At 39.8% G+C, this 13,252-nt stretch overlaps 1 protein-coding gene across 5 annotated transcripts in view; it reads right to left on the bottom strand.

Annotated features, from left to right (window-relative positions):
* The window catches only part of Inpp4b (inositol polyphosphate-4-phosphatase type II B), a 752,337-nt gene that overhangs the window by 738,356 nt on the left and 729 nt on the right, over nt 1–13,252 (bottom strand). The gene's annotated exons all lie outside the window — the stretch shown is intronic.

The following is a 13,252-nucleotide window of genomic DNA, read 5'->3' as shown; positions in this document are numbered from 1 at the left end:
ATAAACCCTTTCCTCCCTAACTTGCTTCTTGGTCATGATGTTTGTGCAGGAATAGAAACCCTGACTTAAGACAGGCACCTTTGGTTACTTCTGTGAGGATTTTTCCAGAGATGAACTGGATATGGGTGTGATCATCCCACAAACACAGGTCCTAGACTGAGTAAAAGATGTCCTACGTATAACACCAGGATTAAAAACATGTGTGTCAAAGCAAACTGTTGTTCTTCATGGGATTTACCCATGGAGCTTCTCTGCATCAGGTCTTACCTCAATAGCCCATACAGCTTGCCTGCAGAAACTATGACATCATATAATAACTGAAATAATTGCCTCCTTCTTATCCAAAATCATGGGAATCTAGGGAATGGTTCTGAATGCCCAGAGGGGGGAATCACCTACTACACTATTACTCATATCATAAATTTAATTTGAATGCCATCTAGGTTTACCTAAGTTCTAAAATATGTTTTTGATGTTATTATTGAACGGCTGTAAAACCTTGGTGTCTTTATTTGTGGTTTTACCACAAGCCATTTCAGGTCATTTTTTTCAAGTACTCAGGGAATAAACGATGAATAAATTAGTGTAAGTACATAAATAAAAATACCCAGTTTCTGACAGCAAAGGACAACAAGGCCAGCCTGACTTCTCTAGAGTGATTATTATTCAAAGGATGTCCGAGTAACACTACCTTGTCTCCATAAAGCTCTCTCTTCACCGGACCACAGGAGACTGTTCAAAGACTACAGCCTACCACTCTCCCTCCACTTTCCAAATGTGGTTGTGGAGTTGTTACCCAACAATACCATTTGTCTGGGTCCCTCCCGCCTTTAGCACGGGGGCACCTCAGAGCCCAGTGGATGAATATGTTGTTCATCAGAAAATAGAATGTGGAACTAGAGACTAATGGAAAAGACCTGCTGAACTGAGACTGAATTTTTACTAAATGTTTATCAATTTTATTGTAAATAATAGTTATGTGGAGCAGTATGCTAGAAAAAACACTTATCAGTATGAGTTTATCATCTTTCTTTTTTTTTTTTTTTTGTTTTTACATGTATACCTGTGTTAAATGCATGCACATGTAGATTCATGGGTGGAGGCCAAGGCGTGTGTAGGAGTTTGTGGAGGCCACAGGTTAACATTGGGTGTCTTCCTTGTTTGCTCTCCACAGTATATAATGAGGCAGGGTCTCTTCCTTGAACTCCAAACTCACTGATATAGCTAGTTTAACTAGCTAGCTTGCTCTTTGTACATGAGAACCCAAATAAACTTGTGATTTAAGACACTAGTGCGATGTCTTTGGTTGACAGCATCCTCAGTCCCTCTTGCACATTCTTCTCAGCATCACCTCACCAAGACCTGCCAGAGAACTTCATACAAGTAGGAGAGAAACTCCCCTGAGACTGTGGGAGGATTTTCATCTCTGCTTCAAGCACACAAGCAAATATAAGCATTCAAAATGGAATGTGGAAAACAGCAAATGATCAGAAGCCAGTTAGAAACTCTTCACTTGGCTTCACCTGTGGCTGGATTCATTTACCTAGGCCATGGATTCTGACCTGGCAATCCACCTGTGCAGAAGCCCTTGCAGTTTTAAACAGGCAGATAAACCTGATTCTTGCACAGCGCCAAACTTTATCGCTCAGGATAGTAGTTCCCTAAACAATCCCCATCACTCAGAGCAGCTGTCCTTGAATAATGTGACTACAGGTGTAGGCATGATACAGAACTCAAGACCCCATGGAAAATATACTTTCCTGAGACTAGCCTAAGCAAATGGAGTCAGAGAGAAGGAATATGGGGATGATTCCTGGTGAGAAAACAAAGGCTTTCCTTCTTGTGTGATTTTGAATATGCAAATGATTTTCTACTCCAAGGTCAAAGGATCAATGTTGGAATAGAGATTGAGAAACACATAAATTGTGTGTATGGAAATATTTCTGGGTAATTTTTGTTTTTTAGGAATAGAATAGTTAATGGCCACAAAAATAATAGCCCCAGGCAAGACAACGAACCCTGCCACACATTTGCAACAAGCCAGAGTTGATTATCTTGCAGGTAATTTTGTCAGATTTAATACAAGAAATAAAATCTCTCCTGAGCAGTATGTTGCAATTTATGCTGTTGTTATACAAAATTGTATATATTTTTGGGCTATATTGTAAGACCTAATTAGTTATCTAATTTAAAATACTGACCTATGGTTGATATTATCATTTAAATATTTGTACTGAATGTACAGTAGTTTAAAGTAAAATAGTTTAAAATAAATATATGTTGAACTCAAGGTTGTAGCCTTCAGGTTTCCTGTGCCTCTGTCCCTAAGCTCCTGCAATACTGTGAGCCAGAGATATAAGATCGCACTAAAAACACAATGAAAATAAACAGCTCAAAATGGCCAATCTCATTTGATTTTAAGCAAAAGCCAAGGTCACGGGATCAGGATGCCTGATGCCTTGGTAGTTCTGCGAGTGGAGGATAAAATGAGAAAACACTCAGGCAGATAGTGTCCTTAGACACAGCAGGAAGAGTTGCCAAAATCAAACTGCCAGTGAGACTTAGATAAGACTGTATCTTTAAAAGGTGCCAGCTCTCCTAAATCCCATTTATCCATTCAATAATACTCAATTAAAACCTTAAAGTATATTGGATTACAAAATTATTCTAAAATTAATTTGGAAGAAAGATCAATGAAAGTTTCTTATGGACATTGAAGGGGAGGAAGAAAAGTACTTAAAAAAAAAAACCGAGATCTCAGATGTACAGGACATAGAGATATAAAAATGGCATTCGATGCTGGGTTGTATTCATAAAGGAACTGAGAAAGTCACTAGAGTACAATAAGTATAGGGGAACTGAAAGCCCAGGAAAGGCAAATGTAGGAGCATTTGCATGTGTATGCACCTGCAGACTAAGGGAGCATCTGCATGTGTGCACTTGCAGATTAAGGGAGCATCTGCATGTGTGCACCTTCAGACTAAGGGAGTATCTGCATTGTGCACCTGTGGACTTAGGGAGCATCTGCATGTGTGCACTTGCAGATTAAGGGAGCATCTGCATGTGTGCACCTTCAGACTAAGGGAGTATCTGCATTGTGTACCTGTGGACTTAGGGAGCATCTGCATTGTGCACTTGCAGACTAAGGGAGCATCTGCATTGTGCACCTGTGGATTTAGGGAGCATCTGCATTGTGCACCTTTGGACTTAGGGAGCATCTGCATGTGTGCACTTGCAGACTAAGGGCATGTTTGGTACCATCGATAAAAGCAAGACAAAGTGGAGGATAAGTCATATTTAAAGACTGCTTTGATAAGAAAATGCCCATTTTAAGAGGAATTTCAGTGGGTTGCTTATTTCATATTATCCACTGGAAAATGTTGATTATGTGAGAGACAAAAGCATTTACTAATTAGATATGAATAATCTTAATTCAACTTAGGCAAATCAGATATGTCTTTATTGACTGAAAAAAATACAGTTTTCATACACAAAAAATACCATGGGAAAAGCAAGATTTTCAGTTTAACCACAAGCATAATTTCAACTGATATAAACTGGCCAAAGTCCAGTATCACCTCTACATAAAAAGGCAGTTTGGTGAAAGGAATTCAGAGTCTCAATGTACAGCCAAGCTAAACACACAAATTAACATCACACTATAACATGCAAATGAAAATAAGGGCCACACAACATTCAGTCTCACTCAACAAAGCTGTGGAAAAGAAATATGTCATGGAAAAGCCTAGATTATATTTCATTTTATGTGTGCATGTGTATTTTATGTGCATGTATATGTACCTATGTGTGCAAGTATGCTTACCCACGCATGCACATGTAGAAGCCAGAGGCCTCCACATTAGGTTTTGAAGTGGGGTCTCAGGAAATCTGGAGTTTTTTTGTTTTGGCTCTGCAGGCTGGCCAGGAGGAGCAGGCCACCCCGTCTATGCCCACCTCCCCATCATGGTAGAGCTACAGGTGTGCACCCTACCCACACCCTGAGTTTTGACATGGGTCCTGAGGATCCAAACTCAGGTATTCATGGTTACCCAACAAGCATTTTGGTCAATGAGCCATCTTTCAAATTCTAAAGTCTAGATCTTAAACTAGAATCAACGTTAGTCATCCATCCGTCCATCCTTGGGTAGGTTAGCTAACATCCCCCAAAGAACAGTTCCTAACTTTTAAAATTGGAAGGAGGTCTAGGAATAAATCTTCGTGAAAGAATAATACATATGATGCCCTGGTTCAATTCCCAGCACTAAATTAAAAACAACAGTTGAGTCATAAGAACCACCACCCTCTGTAGCTATCCCACAGAGAGTATATAACATGAACACCCAACAATAAGACTTGTGTTATGAATGTCCCCTAGAGGGTCTCAGTCAGTCTTAGCTTCCATTGTTAAATTCATCTTCGCCTTTTGAATTAACACATTTTTAGTATCCTTACTGCTGGTGAAATGTTGACAGGTCTTCCTGTGACGATGCAAATAAACAACTCAAATAAATGCAAGCCTTCTGGAAAACAATTTGAAAGTGTGAGGGCTTTTAAAAAGTTTCACATTCTTTATTCAGTATGCTATTTGTGAGAATTGCTCCTAGAATAATAGAAAATAAGATCAAATAGAAAATATTTGTCACAATTTGATGATAACAAAATCATTGCCAATAACCTAAAATCTAAGAATTTCTATGACGACATAATAATTCCCTGATATCTATCTCCCCCATCCCCCCACATGTGTGTGTGTGTGTGTTTATGGGATGTATATTCATATTTGTGGATGCGGGTGCATGTCACAATGCACATGTGAAAATCAGAGGACAGTCTGGAGTATCTGCCCTCACCTTCCGCCATTTTTGAGACAGGGTCATAGGGTAACTTTTCTGCTGTGTATGCCAGACTAGCTGGACCATGGGGTCTGGGGATCCAGTCTCTGCCTCCCATCTCCACAGTAGTGTTGGGATTGTAGACAATTGCTCTATGTGTCTAGCTTGTACATGGGTTCCAGGCATACAAACTCAGTCCTCAATGTTGTACATCAAGCACTTTGACCTAATGAGTCACTCCTCAGCTTCCACATTAACATTTTTTCAGCTTGATGTGTTTGACAGCCTGGGGAAAGTGGCCACTTTTTATTCAATGCTATGGACAGAGCATAGCCTAGTAGATCACCACCTTGCAGATAACAAGTATCAATCAGTATCTAAGCTAGCCTGAAGGAGAGAATTTTAAATTAAAAAAAAAAGAAAAAAGCAAACACCTACAAATACACTATAATCATTATAAGAGAATCATAGAAAATTCTAGAAAGAACTATAAATGCTAACAATGTTGATTTGGGTGACGTTTTCTGCCTCTTTAGACCTCACTTGTCCATCATTTGTGTTAATGGAGCCTTATGACACTTTTAGTCTGGAAAATAATGAGTGAAAAAAAATAAAGAAGTCAAATAGGATAGAATGGCTCCATACGCTCTGATCCACTATTCCAAGCATCAGCATTCTTCACTCTCACTGTTGCATAAGATAAGAAGGAGACATGAATAACAAAACAAAAGAGAAAGAATTGTGAGCACATCCCAGGCAAGAAATCATTTGTAAAGAACTATTTTATAACTATGCTTCCTTGGATACAATTTCTATAATTTGTTCCTACACTCAAAAGAGACTAGAAAGTGCAGGAGACTACAGATGAATTTAAAATTGTCCTTCCTGGACAGCCATTGCATCTGGCTATGGGGTAGATAAGAACCCACTGATCCTGATGGATAATCATAGCATCTGGCTACAGGATAGACAAGAATTCACTGGTCTTGAGTGGACAACTACAGCATTGGCCTATGGGGTAGACAGGAGTCCACTGAACTAGGCTTATGAGCTTTGCATCTCGTAATTAGCAGCTTTGGTTGATGATTATTTTCCCTTGATCCCCATTCTTACAATAGCCACATGCAGCGAACATGATTGAAAAGCCAGATCATCCAGAAAGGGAGACGACGTCGTTGCTCCATCCTGCTGCACTTATGAATGAATTGATTAAATCTGTTGTGACTCATAATTTAATCATTCACCTACAGAGAGGCAAGTCTACAACCAGGTTAACAAAGAAAAAGTACTTTCAGTAATTCTTACCTGCATAAAAACCAACAAACCTATGTACAACAGGGCTGGTCCAGTTTGCTCTCTTACCGTCATATCACAGAGTGTGTTCAGGGATAATGGAATCATTAACATTGTAATTTATCCTTCCTTCCTCCCTTCCTTCCTCCCTTCTTTCCTGTTGTTTTGTTGGTAGTGTTGCTTTTCCTTTGTGTGTTTTGTTATTTTAAGGAAGGGCCTTGCTGTATATCCCAGGATGAATGCCAACTTATTATCCTTTTGTCTCTGTTTTCTTAGTTATGGAATTAGAGACATATACTATTATGCTCTACTCACTTGTAAGGTTTGTTGGTTGCTTTGTTTGTTGCACTGATGAGGTACAACAGGGATGAGGCTCAGCAATGATAGTCTGTGACTCCTAGGGAAAATGTCAGAGTGTGTTATGAAAAGGTTAAGATTCAAATGTGTGTGTGTATTCGGTGCCATGATGTCTGTTTTTGTATTGATCATATGCCTTTATTTTTGTCACGCTCATTTAATTTTTCCTTTCCTTCTCACTCACCCAGTCATAAGCAAAGTTCTAGCACATTTAATTCAACTAATTCCAAAGAGTTCTCCAGATACACAGACTCCACATGAAAGCAGGGTATGCTAAATCAAATCTTTAAGGTACTTCAAATAACAGATCTCCAAAATACAATTCGAAGGTTTATGTGCTTGTGGGCTGTAACTTAGTTAACTCCCACAATATAAATAAGTAGCTTAAAAGAAAAGCTTTGAAAATGAATGCTGTGAAGATGACCCATAGCAGCTAAGAGCTACATACTGCCACCTGGTGCTGAGTGTTTGTAATGTCAGCATCCCTTGGACAGCTATCGGAGAAGAGAGTGCTGTCTTTTAAGACAATTTTACCAGAGGACAGTGTGGAAACATACTGAATCTTAATATTTCAGCAGAAAGAAAGAAAAAGTCTATTGAATCAGAATAAATCACACATGCCATTAAAAGTGACCTGTCTTATTAAGACACATCCAAACAGATAAGTAAATATAAAATCGTTTTAAAGTGGTATCTGTGTGTATGATAATTGGACTTGAGTCCAGGGCATTTCCTATGCAAGGCAGGGTGCTCTACCACTCACCTATGTCACCTGCTAAGGTGGGTGTAGGTTTTTTTATTTGTTTGTTTGTTTGGAGACAGAATTCCACAAGGACCTGCTACCTACCATATAGCCAAGGATGGCCTTCAGCTCCTCCAGATCTTCCTTTCTCCCAAGTGCTGGGATTACAGGTGTACAATACCACGTAAAACGGAATTCTTACACTGTGCTTCACCTAGCGAAGTATTTTATAGTGTATGCTAGACAGATGACTGAGTGTTTAGGAGCAATCACAAGGACCAGAATTCAGGTCTCGGCACACACTTGCCAAGACAGTTGTCCTGTGCATCCCTGAAACCTCATCTCCAAAGGTAGCAGAGACAGCAGAAGCTTGATAGCTTCAGCCTTGCCCAGAGAACAGCATGTTAGGTTCAAGAGGCACTCTCCTTCAAAGGAATAAGAGAAAGACAGAGGATAGCAGATACTGGCTTCTGATCTCCATGTTCAGAACTGAGTGCATTTACACACACACACACACACACACACACACACACACACACACATCTAAAGCTTACAAAATATTTTCAGTAAAAATTTATAAACTCTTAAAAACGCTTTTTAAAAATATTTATCTGTGAACAGGACACATCTAGTGAGTCTGTGATACAAAAGTATTTGGAACAGCATTGGATGCTATTAAATAATGATAAATGACCTTTAAATGCTTCCTTGCAAACTGCTGAGGTCTCTGCTCCAGCTCACTGATTATAACCTTGAATTACCATGCTGATGATTCTCAGTTTTACTTTGCTTCCCTCAGGTTGAGTGACTTTTTATGTACTGGAAAGCTAGTCAATGGATCACCCCTCTTGGTTTTTGTCTGGTAGAGCAACCAACAAGGATTAAACAAGAACTACATTGAAAGTACTGAGGAAAAGTTCACTGTGGAAGACTTAGATGACCAGGGAGGATAGGTGTTTAGCATTATATTCTAGATCAACAGACTTCCCGCCTCAGCCTCTCAAATTCTGGGACTGTATCATGCCTACACAAGACCGCCAACTGTAATTGTAAAAGCTTTAGTTAGCTAGTTCATTGTGTGGTTCTGGAGACTCTGGAAGGTCTCCCTCAATCTAGGCAAGTGCTTTACTAGGGACCATTTTCATCTCAAAAGCTCTCAGATAGTTGGATAAAGTGTTAGGTAGATTTTCATTATTGCTGTTGTTTGAGGGTTTTTTCTTGTTGTTGTTTTTTCATTTTTGTTTTTCATGTCCTGAATTGCTTTATGTCAACTCGACCCAAGCTAGAGTTCTCTGAAAGGAGGAGACTTTAATTGAGAAAAAATGCCTCCATAAGATCAGACTATATACAAACCTGTAGAGCATTTTCTTAATTAGTGACTGGTGGGAGAGGGCCCAGCCCATTGTGGGTAGAGTCACCCCTGGGCTAGTAGTTTGGGGTCCTATAAGAAAGCAGGCTAACCAAGGCATGGCAAGTGAATCAGTAAGCAGCACCCCTCCATGGCCTCTGCATCAGCTCCTGCTTCCAGGTTCCTGCCCTGTTTAAGTTCCTATCCTGACTTCCTTTAATGGTGAAAAGAGATACAGAAGTGTAAGCCAAATAAACCCTTTTCTCCCAATTTGCTTTTTTGGTCACAGTGTTTCACTGAAGCAATAGAAACCCAAACTAAAGCAATTCGTTTGTCACAGTGGTGGGATTGAACCCAGAGAGCTTTAGGTTTGAGGCACTAGTTTCACCCTGCAAGGCATTTCTACCTCTCATTCAGGTAGAATTTTCATAGTGAGCAATTGTGAAAGCTCTCTTTAAACTACAACCACTTAACCTTTAAAAACTCACTCTTTTGAGAAACAAATAAAAATGTCATTTTCTTTCTGTAATATTTTAAATTAACACATAATATATAAATATATAAACACTGTATAGAAGTTTTCATACTATTTCCTTTTGTACCTTGGAAGAAGTTTTCCATTGCTATTGTTACTTTCAGTAATATGATATCAACATGACTTTAACACAACCTGCATGTCCAACACAATGTTCCTAACATTGGAAAACATTAGAAAAAAATCATTGAATAATTTCACTGTTAAACTTTGTTGAAAATAGAAAGACAGGTTAGTGGATGGATAGATAGATAGATAGATAGATAGATAGATAGATAGATAGATAGATAGACACAGATAGATATTAATAGGTAAGTAGACATGATTGTTTAGATACTCAGATGGTAAATAGATGGATAGATAATTGATAAATGATAGACAAAACTCCTGTCTAAAGTGTTACCTCTATCCCCACGAAAATTATTAATTTAAATAGTTCCCAAAGGAAATTCCATCAAAACTCTGATTTGAGAAACTCACAATCTCCTGTATTTACTTCTATGTGTCGTCTTCAACATACCATCAGGGCATGTAGCAACAATAGCTGTGTAATGTAGAGCAGACTTACTCCAAATATGCCTCAAAATAACAAGTTTGGAAAATATTACTTGAGAGTGCTGCACGGTACAGTGATGACACCCACGGGTCAGCAAAAATTACAGAGACAACTGCAAAGATGTAAACTCAAGACTCCATAGGCCTTGTGCAGACTAACTATAATGAGATACTCACTACTCACTACTCACGGGGTAGAAGAGGAGGGCCATCAGAGTGCCTTGGATAAAAGACAAGTCCTTCAACAGTCACAGACTCATCAGTTTGTGATTTGGTCAGAATCCATAAGACATCCTAACATTTCTTTGATATGTGTATATGTATGTGTGCCTGTATGGGTTTTATGTATACTATGTTTATCTAGGTATCTGAGAAAGGTCATAAGAGGGTGTTAGATCCCCTCGAACAGGAATTAAAAGCCCTTGTGAGCTGACCAATGTAGATGCTGGGAATCAAACCTAGGTCCTCTGCAAAGTGCTAAACCTTCTCTCCAGCCATGCCGTAAGCATTTTAAAATCATTTTTATTGGCAGATGAAGCATTGAAATCTGTAGAGGATGAACTGAGATACCTTGACTCCAAGGATGACTACACCTGAGACTCTGGGAGCTTCCTTATAAGATTTCCACTATCTAAGTATCGTTCCTAGGTATATACTACAACTAAACTTTTTGAAACACAAAGACTGAATGAATCTTACATGCAAAAATTCAGTTATAGCATTATCCTTTAGATTTATCTATTGAGAAATGTTTATGCTGAAATTATGTTTGAACAGTTTGAATATTAAAGTACATGTGGGATGAGTGTCTGCTAAGGATTCTCTAGTAGAGATTTCTAAGCAACAAACAAAAAAGAGAACAAAAATAACATGACTTTCGGAGTAAGTTCCTTAGGTCTTTAGTGAGAGCAATCAGTCCGTTTAAAAGCATAAAATACAGAATATAGAAAAATACATGCTTTGAACATGTGATTGCATGTTCAAATTGAAAATGCTGTGTGAATGACAGGCCTTTTCTCCATGCAGACTATAAAACATATGAGACTTGTTTCTCTATTAGCACCACTGAGTGGAGAAAGCAAACATGGCAGATACCCAGTAAGCATTTTCCTTACTGATGACAACTTTCTCCTGTTTGGACTTTGTGTTTTCAGAAGCCGGATGCTTACCTGGAAACTGATATCTACTTGGTTGCTAAGAGATAAGATGGGTTGGCAGCTGTTCCTGTCTTTCATGGACTTGCCTTCTAGGATTTTGCCTAAAGGCCACAGAAGTTAACCACTGCCCGCGTGGGGACTAGCCTGACTAGTAACTAGAAGGCACTGCAAGGTTTCAGAAGAGAAGTCAGGAACTTTCAATTTGCATAATGTAGAACAAATAGCGGGCTTCTCCAGAGCTTAATTTTGCTTTCCACTTCAGAAAACTAAGATGTAGTTGCATTGTCTTCTAACCAAAGCTGCCTGACTTGTCTACAATACTCAGGCCAGATAGTATTTTGACAGAAGAATGTTAAGAGTTAAAGTCCTTCGGCTGACCTGCATCCTCAGAGTGGAGCTGAGGCCAATCTTCTCAGAGTCCAGTCCGCCCAGAATGCTGGCGATTCTTTACATGTGGTGAGGGTCAAGACGCAGCTTCTCAAACTGTTCTCACTTTGTCAGAACAGAGCCCCGTAGCAAAAACCCTACCGGCCATCAGTGTAGCACAAACAAATACTGATTTACCTTAGCAGTGAGAATACGATTTAAAATGTTAAAAAAAAAAAAAAACCACAGTCAGAAAATGTTTCCCAATGACACAAGGCTTCTAGCCTTTCATCACAGTCACGTTTCATAACCTTTCAAGGACAATCTCTTAAGTCACTGTTGCACAGAAAGAAAAAAAAACATTCCATATTTTCTAGTTTTTCTTTTGATGAAAATAGATTTTTATACATAATATTTTGATTGCACTTCCCCTCCTCAACTCCGAAGAGATCCCCCCACCTTCTCCCACCTGAATCCACACCCCATCTGTCTCTCATTAGAAAACAGGCATCCAAAGAATAATAATAAAATAAAATAAAATTGGACAAAATAAAAACCAAAAATAGAAGAAGAAAAAGAGCCAAGAAAAAACCCCACAAAATATACACAAGGCTCAGAGACACACATTTTCTCTCATACATACAGAACTCTCATAAAATGCCCCCTTTTTTCTTTTCTTTCTTTCTTTCTTTCCTTTCCTTTTTTTTTTTTTTTTTTCCTGCAGAAACATTTTAACTTACTGCAACTCCTACAGGTTTGAGTTTAAGGCCCATGTGCAGAGCACAGAGGCACTGATCAATTACTGTGATTTCATGTCAATGTTTCCCTGGAGTATATCCCAAAGAACATGAGCTAATGTGTTTCCTCCCACACTGAGTAAGCTGACAGTGCCCACCTGTCCAAACCTCTCCTAAATCTACCCCTAACACAGCATCAGGCAGCCACTCTGCTGCCGAGGTTGATTGCATTCCCATTCCAGAACTCATTAAGAAAATTCCTGTGCAAGCAAGGCCCTCTCAATGTAGATGCACACCTATAAAAGGGCCACCTAGTGCCCACCATAGGAGAGATGAGTGCAGCCCTGTCTTCCGCTCTTTCATATATTTTGTAGAGCTACACCTTTATAAATAACTTCTTTCATACTGAGGGGAAATGTAAGCAAAATGTAATACCCACAAAATGACCTCAAATGTCATTTTAGAAAGAGCAAGGAAGCTGGAATCAGGAGGAAGAAAAACATAAAGTAAGATAAACAAAGAAGACATGCTACATCTTAAAAACCGGTGTGATAGAATGTCCCGCAGGGTTTCCCTGGGAAGTTGGTGCTACTGGAACCGTATAATCAACTGAGCATCCTTGCCCTTAACAACAACTGCTGCCTCTCTCTCCTCTGGGTTTTTCCAGTAAGTTTTATGTGGCTGCAACTAACTCATCAATATGCACATCCTCACCTATAAAGCTTCTGTCTACAAACAGAAACCACTGGGTGTCCTCCGGAGCAGAAACCACCCCCCTAGAGAGAAGTGAAATCAGAGGTGGAGAGGGGCAAACACAGGTACTTCTGGTTCCTGCATCACCTAGAACTAGCTGGTTGCAACCCTGAAAGTCCATACTAACAGCAGGCTCCTGGATTTACTCAGGCCCTTTGCCCTAAGAGGGGCCAGATAAGTCCCCTCTTACTTTGAAGTCCCGATTTTCTAACTCCTTCTTGACTCCTCTTTGGGGTAGGTAAAACCCCAAAAGGTAGCCTAGGGGAAATAGGCCTGGCTTTGGGGGCGTGGGGGGGGGGGCAGGAGTTGCTGAAGGTGGGGCTGGAGATAACGCTGGAAAGAGAGCTCTTTAGTCAACTGAGACCCCAGCATCCCTTCCATGTCCTAAGGACCAGGACCACTTCCTCTGAAGCAGGCGGGAGAGCCAGTGTCCTCAAGCCAGGACTAGGCTTGGGAAGCACCCCCTAAGCGCTCCCAGTCTCTGCAGCATCTTTTAAGGACCGCTCAGGGGGGGCATAACCTGGGTAGGTCAACTGGGCCAAAGCTCAGTGTCACCTGGGGGGTTGGAACTCGTGTG

This window comes from Mastomys coucha, unplaced genomic scaffold (assembly GCF_008632895.1).
Source record: "Mastomys coucha isolate ucsf_1 unplaced genomic scaffold, UCSF_Mcou_1 pScaffold22, whole genome shotgun sequence".
NCBI classification, from domain to species: Eukaryota; Metazoa; Chordata; class Mammalia; order Rodentia; family Muridae; genus Mastomys; species Mastomys coucha.
Note: the sequence above shows the minus strand (reverse complement) of the source record. Positions and strands in the feature narration are given on the sequence as shown.